Source organism: Lichenostomus cassidix, chromosome 3, assembly GCF_008360975.1.
Source record: "Lichenostomus cassidix isolate B80296 chromosome 3, HeHo_3.0, whole genome shotgun sequence".
In the NCBI taxonomy this organism is placed as follows: Eukaryota; Metazoa; Chordata; class Aves; order Passeriformes; family Meliphagidae; genus Lichenostomus; species Lichenostomus cassidix.
The window spans coordinates 92,660,134-92,677,092 of NC_139483.1; the positions used below are offsets into that span (position 1 = coordinate 92,660,134).

General features: G+C 39.8%; 1 protein-coding gene across 3 annotated transcripts in view; it reads left to right on the top strand.

Moving 5' to 3' along the window:
* Window positions 1-16,959, top strand: part of ERICH1 (glutamate rich 1) — an 88,984-nt gene that overhangs the window by 37,938 nt on the left and 34,087 nt on the right. The window lies entirely within an intron of this gene.

Here is a 16,959-nt window from a genome sequence, read left to right on the forward strand (position 1 = left end):
CTATATAGGTGAACACCGTAGAGGAGAGAAATTAATTTGTTACAGCTCCTTAAGAAATAAAAATACATAGCCTTAGGATAAGTAGGAAGACTTAAAGTAATAAACCAGTGATAGAGCTCTTCCACTTTCATCTCAGAATCCATATTTATTTTGTCTTTTTTGCCAGCTTTTCTCCTGCTGAGAAAAAATGCCAGATTTTCTTGGCATCTTTCTCCTTTGTAGCACTTGCCAATGGAAATCTTGCATTACCTCCATATAGTGGCCTGACCCTGGCTGGGTTCCAGACACCCACCAAAGCCACTCTCTCACTCCCCTCTGCAGCTGGACAGGGGGGAGAAAATATAACTAAGAGTTCATAGGTTAAGACAAGGACCAGGAGAGATCACTCACCAAATACTGTCACAGGGAAAACAGACTCAAATTGAGGATATTATTTGAATTTGCTACTATAAAAATCATATCAGGATAATGAGAAGTAAAAACACTTTAAAACACCTTCCCTCCACCCTTCCCTCCATCTCAACTCTACCTGCTCCCCCAGTGGTGCAGGGAGATGGGAATGGGGGTTATGGTCAGTTCATCACAGGTTGTTTCTGCCACTGCTCAGGGACAGGAGTCCTTCCCTGCTCCAGCCTGGGGTTCTCCTACAGGAGATAGTTCACCATGAACTTCTCCAACAGGAGTCCATCCCACAGGTAACAGCTCTCCACTACAGCAGTCCTTCAAGGACAGGCTGCTCCAGTGTGGGTTCCCCACAGGGTCACAAGTCCCACTAGCAAACCTGCTCCAGCATGGGCTTCTCTCTCCACAGGTCTGCAGGTCCCTGCCAGGACCCTGCTCCAGCACAGGCCTCCCACAGGGTCACAGCCTCCTAGCAGGCATCCACCTGCTCTGGCAAGAGCTGCAGGTGGATCTCTGCATTCCTATGGTTCTCCATGGGCTGCAGGGGCACAGCTGCCTCACCATGGGCTGCACCATGGGCTGCAAGGGAATCTCAGCTCTGGTGCCTGGAGCACCTCCTGCCCCTCCTTCTGCACTGACCTTGGTGTCTGCAGAGCTGTTCCTCTCACATGTTCTCTGCTCTTCTGTGGCTGCAATTACAACTGTGCTATAACTTGTTTTTTCCTTCTTAAATATGTTATCACAGAGGTGTTACTATCATTCCTGTTTAGCTCTGCCTGGCCAGCAGTGGGTCCATCTTGGAGCTGTCTGGCATTGGCTCTGCTGGACATGGAGGAAGATTCTGGTAGCTTCTCACAGAAGTCACTGCTGTAGCCCCTGCACTACCAAAACCTGCCATGCAAGCCCAGTACATTCCGTTACTAACTGTCTCTTGGGCTTTTTGGTTTTAATTTTGGGTGCCTTCTCCCCTCCATATTTTCTGATACCTCCATTTTTTATTTTTCTCTGCTCTTCAGTGATTCTTTTACTACCACTGTCTATGATTGTTTTAGGGCATACAGGTGCATGGTAAATAAGTACTCAGAGACAGTTCTGACAGGCTGCTCAGCTAAACATTGATACCATAATCTTGAAAATGTTATTGATGGATGGAGCCTTTAGTGCTAAATATTATACAGCTTTGGATGGAGATTTTTTTTCCACTGAAAGAGAAGAAGACTATATCAAGGAAAAATGAAATCTTACCAAATACAATATGCAGTGTTTCCTTATTTCATGTGATACTTATGTGTTTCTAATTCAGTGTGTTTCTAATTTCAAATTGTAAGGTAGTTTACTAATTGCATGAAATTTAGATGTATGATTCAGTAATCTCAGAAATTACTTTTCCAAGGAAAAAAATCTGTTCCAGTGTTTTGTTTGACATATATCTAGAAATCATAATGGTATGCAACATCCACTAATAATTAGAAATGTTAACATTTGAAAATAATCTTCACACTTTGTTTAGTATAAAACTGTATGTACTTGCATATAGAACTTCAGCAAGAGCTTTAGAGATAGTGTTATCACTTGTATGTGTGCAGAAAAATATCTAAGTAAAAGCACAATGATTATTTTAATATGTTCTGTAGTGACCTAATGCTTTTCCTTTTCACTCTAACTCTGGCATTTTTCTTCTATTAAATACATTCTTGTGTTATATATAAATTCTATTAAATTGAAATGCCTCTAGCAGTTACGTTACAAGCTTTGTAAACTTCCATTGTTATTATATATCTGTTAGTTGAAATGTATTTACAAGGTTTTTATACTTCCCTTTTTATACCTTTTAATAGGAGTAATTTTGTACACTTTAATTTGCTTGCAGTGAAATGCTTATGTAAAAGCCAAGTAAATGTAAAGCCGTGAATTATTTTGAGCTATTTGCAGCCTATTCTCCGGTGATCTGCCAACTTTTTGTGTCACCATACTTGTTAGTACAGTGGAAGTTCTCTCTACCTGGTATAGTGTAAGATAACAGCAGAAATTAATCTTGTGTGAAGTCCTGATTAGCATGTATCTCCTTGTGGGGATGATTGAGTAGTAAAATATCAGCTGCAGTCTCCCTTAATGCTGTCCAGGCAGAGAAGTAGCCAACACCAGAGCCAGGCATCTGCTGTCTCCATCCAGAGGGCCCCCATTCCCAGTCCTTCTTTCACAGAGGTCAGTGCCCTGGCCCTTATCTTCAGAGAACCTAAAGCCATTCCTGAGATTTATTGATCTTTTCACCTGCTGCAAGATTTTTGTGAACTCTTTAGTATTCCAGAATGAAAAAAAAGTCCTGTGAACACAGGAACTGTGTACCAAAGTAAAAATCCCAGTACTCAGAGAAGACAGAAACTTGTGCTGTGTGGCCTCTTGTCTTGCTTGATGAAAGATGACTTTTGTGAAGGAATCAGGAGTGGAACTGAACAACCATCGCTTGTGATTTCAAACCCCGCATTCCAGTAAAACCTTAAGAATCTTGAATTTACTAATAAGATGTCTACAGCTTGTTACCTTACTACAGACTTCTTGGACTTTATTTTTTGTTAAATAACTGAATTTTGGTTAGATCTGTCCAGCTTTCTCTTTGCTGTTCACTGGTGTAGAAGAAAATGTCCCACTTCCTCATCATTTACTTTGCCTATCCTTTGGAAAAATACAAAACTGAGCTTTGCGAAAACCCCTAGGACTTTAGGACTTGTATAGAACATAGTGCATTGGTTTTGGTGGTTTGGTTTGGTTTTGATTTTTAAAAAGCACTTTTTCATATAGTAAACAGTCATCCAGAAGTCTTTATAAAACATAAATGTTACTTTTCAATGAGGCTGTTTTGGTGACCTGTACTACACAGAAGATACTCAGGTTGATACAAATGCAATAACTTTGCATGTGCTTCATGTATAGCATGTGATACAGCCATGAGAGTAATAGTAGTATAGTGTAAAAGCAGTTGGATAGTTCGGACAGATAGGAACAGCGACAGTCATGTAATATATGTATTTCTTACAGAAGCACACATCTCTTTAAATTTATGCAGCCTGCTTAACTAGCCCACATTGTCTAGTCAGCTGTAAAAATTTGTGTGTTCTCAGGGTGGGAAAGGCCAAATGGAGCTATAGTCTATGACTCCAGCAGAACATTTTAATTTGCAATGAGATTTCTTTTTTCACCAGCCTTGTGTTTGTTCATTAATTAAACTTAAGGAAACTGTTATTGCTTAGGCAAATTTAAAAAATATTCTCAGGCTTATGTTTCATGCATCTAAATGCAGCATCTTTGCTTTATGAAGCAGACTTAAAATATTAGGGGTGAGCTTGTGCCTGGAACCTACAAGAAGGCTCTTCTTACTTTCTCTATACAAGTAAAAGGAAGACACTTTTTTTTTTTTTACATTTTCTTGTTTAAATAATATAATTCATGATGCATATAATCAGGCTCTGAATATAAAGAGGTAATATCCCCTAGTGTTAGAAAACGTTTTGTGGTGTAGTAGCTGTTTTGGGGAAAAGTGAAACACTTAAGAGTTGGGCTTGGTGATCCTTGTGAGTCCCTTCCAACTCAGGGGGTTCTGTTAATCATTAAGCCTGGAGAGGGACTTCCTAGACCCAGATTTATTCCTCTTCTCACATATTGCTTACCTGCTGCTGGGTATTTCATTCAGGAAGAACATCCTGCCTAAAAGTCAACATATATGGTGTCATGGTTTGACCCTGGCCAAATGCCAGGCACCTACGACATCTGCTTTCTCTGCTCTCCCCTGCCATAACTGTGCAGAGGAGAGGTAAAAAAAGCTCACACACACACACACACAGGGCTCATGAATTGACATAAGGAACTGGGGAGGATGCACTGAGAAAAAGGAAAAACAGGCTTAAACTTAAAGTTTCAAAGTGGTCAGTCCATCACCGAAATTTCTTCCACTGCTCAGGGAGAGGAGTCCTCTACATTGCCATGGGGCCCCTCCCACAGGAGACAGTCCTCTGCAAACTTCTTTGGCATGGGTCCAATCTCAGGAGCAGCATCCTGCCTGAGTCTGCTGCAGCACGAGTCCTTGTCCACAGGGTGCAGACCTCTGAGCTGAGGCCAGGCTGTTTCCATCTCAGGAGCAAGGCAAGGTCTTTTTCTCTACTGAGACTTCCACTGGATCCCAGCTTCTTCCAGGCATCCACTAACTCTGGTGTGGGCACCTCCCCACGGGCTGTGGGTGGATCTCTGCACCCCTGTGGACTCCATGGGCTGCAGGGGAACAGCCTGCTCCACCATGGTCTTCACCACAGCCAGCATAGGGTTTTCAGCTCCAGCTCCTGGAGCACTTCCTCCCCCACCTTCTCCACTGACCTTGGTGTCTCCATGTTGTTTCCCCTCACATATTCTCACCACCTCCTCTTCTAGCTAAAAAGAAGTGTGTGCTCACATTGTTTTGATTTCTTCTTTAATATGTTTTCACAGTGGCGTAACCAACATATCTAACTGGCCTTGGCCAGCAGCATGTCCATCATATTTGGAGCCATCAGAGATTGGCTCTGCTGGATGTGCTAGAAAACTTCCAGAACATTCACACAAAACACACAGGACCCATCTTTGTGCCACTCCCCATGCCCTAGCAAAAACTGAACTAAACAAAAGCAACACATGACCACAGGGGTGTGTTTCCTCCCAACCCTTCAGCCACTTCTCCAGGCCTACCACACCAGCTTTTGAAGGGTTAAAATTTCCCCTAGATGCTAAAGATACCTTGCTGATGTTCTGGGCTAAGCAAAACCAATACATATGGTTAAAGTTAGATGCTTGTGGCAGGATAAGCTCTCTTTGTGAGAGCCTTTTTATTCTTTCCCTAAAGGAATGGCATTTTACACCAACAAGGAAATTTACTGGTATCCCAACTGGTATACTACCATAGTAGTATATACATCAGCCAGCTCATGAAAGCATGTGAGAGATTCATTTAGCAATGAACATCTAAGTGCATCAAAGATGAGAAAAGTATGCATATCCATAGCATATGATGATATTCTGTGACTGACAGCTGTTGATGTCTAAGGTTCTGTGATGTTGAAAAGAAAAATTAAACCAACTTTATAGAGATGTTAGGCAGTGTACAAGTAAAGATGAAAAGCATTAGCATCACCACTAATCTGGATTGGGGGTACAGTGTGTGATGGAAGAAACTGTGTTCTGCAAGCAGATGACAGATTTTAAAATTTGTATGAAATACAAAGTCAAGTGGAGACGGATGAACACATTTCCCTTTATCACAGCAGGGTTATTTCACAGATCATGTCAACTACAGGAGAGTAACAATGTGTTTCTTATTTTCAAGGGATGATACTGTGCTTCGATGAGATGCAGAGCAACTCTTATTTTTCAACTACTTGAAAGGGAGCTAAAAACAACTTGACACTTTACTGAGCTGAATAGACAAGTTGTTGTGCTCCTGCTGCCATTTTAAGTGCTTTTCTTTTGGGAAGCAGCACAAGAAATCCTAGAAATTATAGAGTGACCCATTATATCCCAGTAACATTTTACTGTGCCCAGAAATAGGTGCTCTAATAGTATAAAGATGATGTACAATAGGTTCTACACCTAGGAAAATAGAATATGCATATCACATGGTCTCTTTTTGAGAACATGTGACAAAATTGTTTCAGTCACTTTCCAAACATTTATTTTTGTAACAGATGGTGTCAGCTGGGTTTTGTGGGTTTTTTGGTTTTTTTAAAATTTATTAGTATGAATAATCAGATGTTTATGTCGTATATCACATTTCATTCTTTGAAAATCTGTAGCTGCTTAGTACAGAAGCCAGGATGGAGCTCTTATGAGATGAGGAGACACACACTGAGAGGAAATAGCTTTATAGGATGTGAGGGACAAACAGGTTATAGAGAAGCGATGGCCAAGGAATAAACCCTCTGTACAGCAGAGGCCAGAAGTCTGCTGAGAACAGTGGGAACCCAGGTGTTGGAGGGACATTCCCTAGAGACCCAGAAAGCACTGTGCAGACTGTTCTGCAACTCTGGAAGTATCTGGTGTGCTGAACTAAGAATAAGCCTAAGAAAAGAGGATTAATTTATGAGGATGCAGTGGGCAAGGTGGAGATAAGGTTAAGTATGTAGAGTTTTGTTTCAATTCTCTTCATTTTGAGTTTTTCCCACCCCCAAAAAGAAATCAGCTGTTCTAGTGTCTGTTCTAATAAAACCTAGCTTTCCCATTAAAAAGCTGGTTTGGAATGTTCACTATGGTAAAGAAGTTTGAGTGGTGTGACCTCACAGCTCTGGGCAGGGCAGGGCCTGCTGCAGCACCACATGCAGTCAAGAACAAACCTGCTTCTCAGGAAGACTGTGGCACCAGATTCACATTTATTACAAATATACAAATCACCAAATTACATCTGTTCTGGATTTTCCCTGTGGTGTTGCTCATTTTTCCAGCATACCTGCCTACATGTCTGTATGTATGATTAGTTCAACATAGAACACTTGGTCATTAAGAAATTACTGACTCTTTAAAACACAATTAATTTAGAATGTGATTAATAAAAGTAAGCTTAATCCATGTCCTAAAAGATCCCTGTTTTTACAAAGCTGCTTAGAAACTATGTAAGTAAATTTAGTTCAAATCTAGTTTAAGATCCGAAGATAAATGGATGAAGGAAATAGTTTAAAATAAAATGTGTAAATTTTGCATTCTTTCAGACTTTTACAGCATGTTTTGAAATAGGATTTACTGGAAGAACCATGTAATAAATTGCAGTCAAGGCAGCTCTTTTATATATGGGATTAAATATAGTTGTTTATGAGATGCTTTGTAGAAAGTTATGAAATATTGCAGAATATTGCAAAAAATAGAATTGAGGTGTAAACTGAAATATTGAGGTGATAACTGAATAAATTGGGACTGGGGGGTTGTTGCTGAGTATATTAATTTTGCTGTGTCAGTGTCTGTGTACTTTTATGTAATTCTTTTGTGCTAAGGATAGTACTTTAGTTTAGCTCTGGTCTTAGATGTTATTTTATCCCGGGAGAAAACTGCATACCTGTTTTCCAGTAGATAACCTGTTTTTCCGGTCTGTGTTCCTATAGTCTTAATAGCACAAACATTAAAATAGCACAAACATTTTGTGCTATTCTAGCTGGTATATTTGGAAAGAACATTTTAAATGCTGCACAGGATTTTAAGATTGCAATGTTTCTTATAATTTCTGTTGTTTTTCTGAGCAAAGGGAGAGCTTTGGATTCTTTAAACTAACCACACTAACCATTGGTTGAAAACCACCTCTGGGAAAAAACGCCTTGAAGAAAACTCTGAACATGTATTTTTGTCCTGAAAAGTAAAAGAAAGAACAAATTTTCAAAGTGGAAATGTGACACCAGATGTTTAAATGTTTCCAGTTTTTTAATATAAATGTTACAAATCTCCCCCTCATATTCATAGTGGTGCTATCTGTTCAAATACAGAGATGTAATCTTATTTAGCCAAAGACTAAGAAGATTTCTCAATTTAGTAGCAATTAGTCCTTGTAGCTGCTTAAGATTCTGGAGCATTTCTGGATTAGTAGCCTTCAAAATAGTTACTGGTTGTCATTGAATCTGTCTTTTTTCTTGTATTTGAATGTGCTTGGCTTTGTGATTTTACTTTATTTTCCTCACTGAGTCAAAATAATTCTCAGTGATTTTGGAGGGTAGAACTGAACTCATTTCAGAAGTGCTGTATGATGCCTCTAAATAATGGTGACTGAGCCAGATTATTTGCACATCACCCCAAAATGCCAAAATGAGAGAGGATAGTGAGTTTGACATTTAAAACGATAAAGGATCACTGAAAGGTTGAAATACTTGCTTTTGTTTAAAAATTAAGTCACTGAATGGTACAGAAAATGTATCAGAAATGTTGCTATATAAGAAAGATTGGGGGCTTTATCAAGTATAGCTTTCTATATAAAGTGACAGAAGGCCTAAAACATGACTGCTAAAATTAATTTTTGCATTAAAATAGTTTCAGATGTCTCCTGGATGTCTTAGATCAGTGTGTGTGTGCACAGAGTGTACATATCAAAAAGCAAAGCAAGCTTACAGTCTGTTTCATCATGTATCCAGCTGGGATTGGGAATACTTACTGCTGAAAGATCAGAGAAGCAGCAGAGAGAGCAATAATGCGATCTTCAGTTTCTCCCTTAGTGTCTCATCAGGATGTTGTGAAAAGTTTCAGATTTTAGACACAGTCAGTAACCAAGACATTGGTTAGTGGAGGTGTGAGAGGCAATGAGACTCTTGACTTTATCCTACAGAAAGGTTGGTTTACAAGAGGCTCCTCACAACAGCAGCCATTGGGTTCAGCATGCTACTGAAACAACAGGAAACAAGCAACAATCCACAACAGTTCAAGAAGGAACACTACACAAAAATAAAGATTCTAGCTAAAAGGAGCCTAAAAAAGGTCAGCTAAGAGAAGGAAGTTGTACCAGGTGGTATGGAAGCTACTTAAGGACACCATATGTGATATTCAAGGCCAGCGCCCACCACCTGTCATGAAAGGCTCGAGAAAAAGCAAGAGAAAGACAGCAGAGCCAGACAACAGAGTAAAGGAAGTTGCTAGGAAGAAGTAGGTGTCTTTTAAAAAACTGAATTCACACCCCAATGATGTATTAAACATATTTAAATGTAAGAACAGGGTAAGACAGGCGAAGGAGTGTTTGAGCAAATGCTATATAGAATTAAAACTGGCAATAGGTCTTCTGATGCATCAGGAGCAATGTGTCTGCCACTTGTGAGCCAGTGATCATGGTGTAGAACGAAAGAGGCCTGTTTCAGAGGCCTGTTTCAGAGAAGTTAAATAAATCCTTTCATTGATGTTAGCTGTGGAAAAAATGCTATGATGCAGCACTTCTTCCTGGCTTTTCTGAAAGGATACGTAAAATTGAAGTTGTTTAATGGTCATGCAACAAAATAAATTTATAAAATAAAATCACAAGTACCAATATTATTCACCTAAACTTTCTAAAAGAATTTAAGGAAAAAAAAAAATGCTCAACAATGATGCATAGCTACTTGCTTTTCCAATTACTGTGTTGTCAGAGACTTTGAGGTTAGATAGTGTGAGGCCAGTTTTTTAAAACAGTTCTTAAATCATCCAGGAAACTGCAAGCCTGTAATCCTGTTCTTTGTTTTAGGCAGTTCAGCACAAACTATGATGCAAAATAATACTTGTGGGTGCTTGAAAACCTTTGAACTGAATGGGACAGATCAACAAAAGGTTTGCAATGGGGAGGTATACAAACATCTTGGAATCTTTGAAGACCTAGGAAATAAATGAATAAGGATGCAACAGCTGATGTGGTTTCCTTGAATTTCCACCAAGTTTTTGATAAAGCCCCTCTCCAAAGAGTGCACATAGACGTAACATGAAAGATGAAGCCCTAGAACAGAAAAGTAGATGGAGAGAATGCAGCAGTTCTCAAAATACAAAGGTCACAACTGGAGGCTTGTGTTCAATAGATGGTCAGATAAGAAGAGGGAACAGTGATATCAGGTTTCTGCACTAAAGGCAAGAGCTGGGTGTAGTGTAATCCCAGATTGAGTGATTAGTCAAAAATGACAAATGAAACACGTCTTAGGCAGTTGTCAAATGATGTACATAGGAAAAAATAACCAGTCAAAATTCACTTGCAAAATGCTGAGCTCGGAACTGACTGTTACCAAGCAGGAATAAGATGTTACATGATGAATAACTGTGAAAACAACATTTTAGCACTCAGCAGCAATCAAAAAGCAAATAAAATTATGGCAATTATTAGGGTAAAAAGTGCAAAAGAAGGGCCATCATTATACCTCTGTATAAGCCCAAAGCTCACAGTTTCTTGAATTCAGTGTGTGGCTACAGTTTGATACAGGATAGAGAAGTAGGTAGTTGTTTGTTGTGACCAAGTACAGTTCCTCCTATGGCAGGAATTTGACTTAACTTATGAGTAAGAGAAATTCATCTGTATATACAGTCAGGTGAACATTTATGATTGAAGACTCAGTCAGAAAGTGGTATCTGCCTATAAGTGATTATCGTCATTAGTGTTAATTGGATTTGCTTAATATCCAGGAGGTAATACTCCTTTGTGGTAGGCAGCACTTATACAACATTTGCCAGTTTTGTGAGAATTCTTCATTTGTGAGCTCACAAACATCATATGAACTAAAAAGTAAAAGACAGTCCCTATCCTAAACAGCTTCCAGTCTTTTGCGGTTTTCTACAATATTACAAATGTTTCACATTACTAGAAGTTTTAAAGTTTTTTGATGGTTTTTTTTCTCTGATTTCAAATGGTGATTTGAAGCAGTTTCCCCCAAAAAGAATGAAGCAATAGTAACATCATTTTGTGTGCCTGAAATCTTTCCAATATTGCTTTTATTCTAATGAACCATTCCATTTTATTGCATTCACTAGCCACAGCTTTTCCCTCTTGGCCAAATTGCAGCTACAGATATCTTAATTGGCACTAAAAATAACATTTGTTTTTTCCCTTAAAGATCCTTAACCAAAATTAAACTCCTCTGCATTGACTGCATGGTACACCATGGAAGGTTCATCCAGTATCAAGGAGAAGAAAAGAGCTTAAACTGGCTGAAAAATCAGGAGAGCATACATCCTGTTTCATCTGAAAAAGAACCAAAAACCCACAAAGCCAAAAAACCAAAACCCAACAGAATTACAAATTACCATGAGCGACATCCAGACAGCCAACTGTGGGACTTGAACAGGCGAGCCAGCTGCCACACTTGAGTCATGATGAGCACATTATATGGATTCCTAAAGTTGAGAGGATATTCTTTGACTCTTTCTTCCTTGGTCTGCTTTACTTTTTTTTTTTTTTTTTTTTAATTTTTTCCCTGCTGTTCTAGAAGTTTGTTCTAATAATATTCAGGGACCTGATTTTTAAAAATCCCTAGCATTCAAAAATCCCTGCTTATTCTCAGAGCCAAACTTCATTTTGGCATACTGTGGAACTTCATATCCCTTAGATTTGCAGACACCTAAGTAATCAGCCTCCCATTTTTCATTGTCATAGGATGCTGTCCCACAATGTTTCCATCTGGCATTGCCTGAAGGAACTGAAATAGTAAAGATAAACTCGAGGAAGCTTATCTTTTCCGTCGTGGAGTTGCCAGCAGTATGTTCATGCTGATGGTTAGTCTGGACAGGAGGAAGTCAGCTGTTGCTCTTAGCCTGTGTTAAGTTTGGTATTTAATCTCTTTGTGTCTCCAGCTGCTCTGATAATGAATACAAAGTAACTTGCTACTATAATAGAACTCCATAAAAGTTAGTTTATTTGGAATCTTGATGTCAATCAAGATTTTTTTTTAAATTTTCTAAATCTTACTGTTTTCTATTTTCCCTTGAAGATAGAAACTGGCTGCACTGACTTTTCATTATTAAAATTCAGTAAGTTGTGTGTATAAACTGAGTCCTTCTTTCATTTAGTCTTTTTTTTTTTTACATATTTCTACTTCTGTTAGAGAAACATGCAGTTTGAATGGAGAAAACTTTTTAGTCTTTCAGACAAGATAAAATAGGCTGTTAGACAATGATTTTTGATGCTGACTTACATTCTGAGGCTGCTCTTTCCCACTTCCATATCATACTGTCAGTCAAGGTTGTGTGACTGTGCACCTGTGTGGTAGACTGCATCTGAAAAGTTATCTATGCAAAAAAAAATTAACTCTGAATAGTTCCTGAGGAAGGGGTTCTTATTAAGGCTGAAAGAAATGCCTATGAAATTGTGACTGTGACTAGGAAATGTATATGGGCATTCCATCTGGAAGACACTTTGCTCAGTCTGAAAGAGCACCAAGTGCAGACTAAACAGGTTAGAGTCAATTGCTCCTGGATAATTGGATTATGTGATCAATTAAGCAACTTGTGAAGCAGAGATAGGTCTTAGGAGGGAGAGAGGTGACAGACCATTATGGAACAGGAGAAGAATCATCAGTTTTAGTGGAATTAGAGCAAGCTGTAGCTATAGTTGTTGCTAGAGTTAGTGTGGTTCAAAAGCTATTCCTATCGTTGTTGTTTAAGTTCTTACTCAACATACTGAGATTGCTTGCATAGTGCCATAGTGTATATTCCCTGCATCTGTTATAATTACGCAGCTTTGACATAAGAAACCTTTTCTGTCACTGGGAAATATTGTTGGAACCAAATTTGTATCTGTTGAAATTTTATCAGGCCTCCCTACTGGCTTGAGATTTAGACAATCAGTCAAAAATTGGGTCTTGTTTGGCGTTTTTCTATAAAACAGTAGATTTTGTTAATTGGTAAAAATCAGCTGATGAGAATACTCGTTAAAAAACAACTTCTCAGGTATGAACACTTTTTGGAAAAGAGACTGATTCTTCTCAGTTGTTGCAAGCATCTAGTCAGAATTCGTCATCTCAATTTCCTTTGTGGTTAATGGAAGGGGAGAGAGAGAGAGGAAGTCCTTCAGGTTGTGTTTCCATCCCTGCTGGTTTAGGATGAGAGAAACTGCTTTCTGGAGGTTGAAGTGTCTCTTGGGTTATCAGAGGGAGCATAGGTCTAAGTATGCACTAAGTATTTTCAGGCAGCTAAAGCTGTGGGAGGCAAATCCCACTGAACATGTCATTTGTTAAGGTCATTGTGTGGGCTGTGACATAAACTTTATGGTGTATGTTTCTTGTATAACTTTTATTTCTATTTTAGCGTGGCTGTTGTAATCAGGTAGCCTTGCTGGCTATATGATCAACCAGTTCTTGAATCCCATCAAGTTCTTGGCTCCTCTGCATCCGACACGCATGGGAAATCCATAGCAAACTGTACCGTTAGTGAAAAAAGGGTTTACTTTCTTCTATTAGCTTGTGGAACATCTCAGATTAATTGCATATCACCTTGTTTTCATATGAGGAGGCAGAAATTAAGTGTATTTAGTTACTCTTTCTTTCAAGTCAAATCATACAAATCTTTTTGGAGTTTCTTTCTCTGCTAACTTCTGTGAGAGTCCTCCTCTTTCCTGCCAAAATCTTACTGTTCTGGAGTTATGCTAAGAAACACAGTATTACAAGCTTAAACAGTACAATAGGTTTATATAATAGCTTTGGAATATTTTTCCTGTTATTCCCTTCTCTTTCTTATGTATGCAAACAAGGTGTTAGCTGTTATGATCACTGACACCAACTGAGCAAATGCTTTTGTTGAACTTTCCGTGCTGATGCACAGGTATGGCTTTTGTTTTTCCTGAGCTGATAACAGCTCACTTTACCCCTACCAGTGAGCTGTTCAAATTAATCCCTTTTGTGTGCATTGTTTTGCATTCATAAGTGCCTAATTTCATTTGTTCCTGATGTTGAATCACTGGTAGCTCCCACACATGGAACAGTAGATACTACACAGATACTAGAATACAGGGCAAAGAATGACAAAAACTGCTAAAGGACTGCCACTCTAGCTCCTCAAGAGAATTAAGCAGAGTCTTGTGTTTGTTTGCTGCATTGGAGGAAAGTCAGCATAGTTTTGGTTTCCTTTCAGTTGGGCATTTATCTTAATACCTACACATGGGAAGACTACATTTCTGACTTTTGACAGCTTCACCGTGGTCTCTTCAGACCTTCTGCTGTCTTGAGCTACCCAGGATAGGGAAATGTTTGGATTTGACTCCCAACATGTTACCTTAAGCCCTGTCCTTGCTTCTACCCTGGTTTTTTTCAAGTGATTTCAAACCAAAGAAGGTGCTTGGCTGCACAACATGCTGTAGTTTCACTGAGATTTGGGAACTTGGATGCTTAAAGAGCAAGTTAGGCCACTTTGCTGAAAGCACAGATTAAGGTACTGTTATTAGCAAGCAGTGCTGTTCAGGTTATCAGAGGGCTCAGAAATTTTGTAAAACAATGTATATATATTTGCAGTGAAATTCACCTATTATAACACAAATACTCCCATGAAAATCCAAATTAGATCTCAAGATGAAACACTGATGTTTTGTTTATAGCATCTTTCACCATTCATATCTGCCTTCAGTTCTGATATTTTATTCCTTCAGGATGACACAGATGTTATTTTTCCCACATCCCATATGTCCAAATCGCATATAAAGATATTTAGCTCAAATACCATGGGTGCAAAATATTCCACACTGTGGGTCCAGGGTGACGTTAGGCGTGTCTTTAACATGCTGTGGTGTTCAATTACAATACAGCAAATTTATTTTTATGCAGCCTTCTTCATTGAAAGTACAGAAAATTGCTTTGCAGTGAGTCATTTGACAGCTACAGAACTAAAAGTCTGTAGTGATATTTAAAGAGAAAGTGGCTCAGAGCTGACAGAGTTCAAGACAGAAAAAGAAACAGAAATTAAAGAGGGCCTCCAACCATGGAGAAAATAGCGACAAAGACTGGTTAGGGGGAGGAGTGATGAGAAAGCCAAACCAGCTGAGAATGTCAGAGACAGTTCAGGAGATTATGCATATCATTCTGAAACAAGCATTGGGCTTCAGATGTCTCTCCTGTGTTACACCAGCGTTAGCCAAACAAGATTGCTTTGACCCTAAGGGAATGTTGTAGGTCTAGATAAACAAGACTACTAGGCTCAGGGCACTGTAAGGAGTTTAGGGACATGCAGGTAGGAGTTGAGGGAAGTATTAATGGCTTAACTTTCTAGAGCAAAACATTAGAATGTTGTGTTTTGACCTTGGCTGAACACCAGGTGCCCACCAACGCCATTCTATTACTGTGCTCAGCTGAACAGGAGATAGGAAATATTACTAAATGTTCACAAGATAAGGGCAGGGAGAGATCACTCGCTAATTACTGTTATGGGTAAAACAGACTCAACTTGGGGAAACTGTTTGAATTTATTACCGATCAAAATTAGAGCAGGGTAGTGAAAAGTAAAATCAAATCATAAAAGCACCTTCCTTGCCCTGCCCCCATCCATATTCCCAGACTTAACCTTATTCCCAGTTCTCTACCTCCTTCTCACCAGCAGCGCAGGGAGATGGGGAATGAGGGTTACAGGCAGTTCAGCTCTTCAGGGAAAGGAGTCCTTCCCCTTCTCTGGCATGGGTTCCCACCCATGAGAGTCAGTCCTCCCTGAACTTCTCCAGCAGGAATCCTTCCCACAGACTGCAGCTCTTCATGGACTCCTCCAGCATTAGTCCTTTTCCACAGTGTACAGTCCTTCAGGAATAAATTCCTCCTGTGTGGGTCCTCTGTGGGGTCACAAATCCTGCCAGCAAAACTGCTGCAGTGTGGGCTCTACTGTCTCCACAAGGCCACAGATCCTGCCAGGAGCCTGCTCCAGCATGGGCTTCCCATGAGGTCACAGCCTCCCTCAGGCTTTCACTTGATCAAGTGTAGGGTTCTCCTGTGGAGAACCTCTGCTCCACCATGGCCCTCCAGGGGCTGCCGGGGCACAGCTGCTTCACCATGGTCTTCACCACGGACTGCAGGGGAATCTGCTCTGGCACCTGGAGCATCTCCTGCATTGACCTTGGTATCTGCAGAGTTGTTTGTGTCACCTATTCTCACTGTGCCTTATCTGGCTGCAATTCTTCTGCACAATAGCTTTTTTCCCCTTCTTACCTATGTTATCCCAGAGGCATTACTACCATCACTGATGACTCAGCCTTGGCCAGCAGCAGGTCTGTCTTGGAGCCAGCTGACATTGGCTCTGCTGGACATAGGGGAAGCTTATGGCAGCTTTTCACAGAAGTCACCCCCGTAGCCCTGCTGTGACCAAAATCTTGTCATGCAAACTCAATACATAGAAGAAAACTGGCATTCTGCAATCTGTGATGTTTAAATGTGTGAGGATTTTGTTAGACCATGAATGCGGGAATTCCAGTTAGTTAGTAATTATTATGGACATGAATATGGACTTCAGCAGCAGTGCACTCAGAGGGAAGATGGGTTCTGGCTTCTCACCAAATCTTCCTTAGCTAGTGTTGGAGGGGCTAACACTCAGAAGTGAATGTGTGGGAGGAGCAGTCAGTCCAGGGTCAGGGATTACTTTAAAACTCAGGCTTTGTGTACAGGGATAAGATCAGAGTAAAGAAGCACAAAAGCTGTCTTGAGAAGCAGGAGGGACTTATTTCCTGTGACATTTGAGCCTTTTGAAGAATTAGGTAGTAAGGAAATTATAATGTAGCAAGGGAGCAACTGAACCAAGGGAGGCTGTTAAAGAGATTGGAGATTACTTACCAAGGTCACTGTTGCCTTGCATACTTTTCCTATAAAGTTGATGTCCAAAACTGAGCTAGCGGTAAGATATCCCAAAGGAGAAGAATGTTTAAGGAGGAGAAAATAGATGAGTCAGAAACAGATGCCTGGTGTTTTTAAAGCATAGCACTGTCAGGAATGGATATCATCAATATAAACACTGTCATTTTCATTGTAAATTAAGGTTCATTCTTCTCGTGTTCTTGGTCAAGTCTACAACCTGGTGGTGTGGGACTCATAGGAGAACCTCTCTCATGCCATGTCCCCCAGTCTGCCTATATGGTTTTTTGCTCTGGGGATTCTTTTCACCTCACTC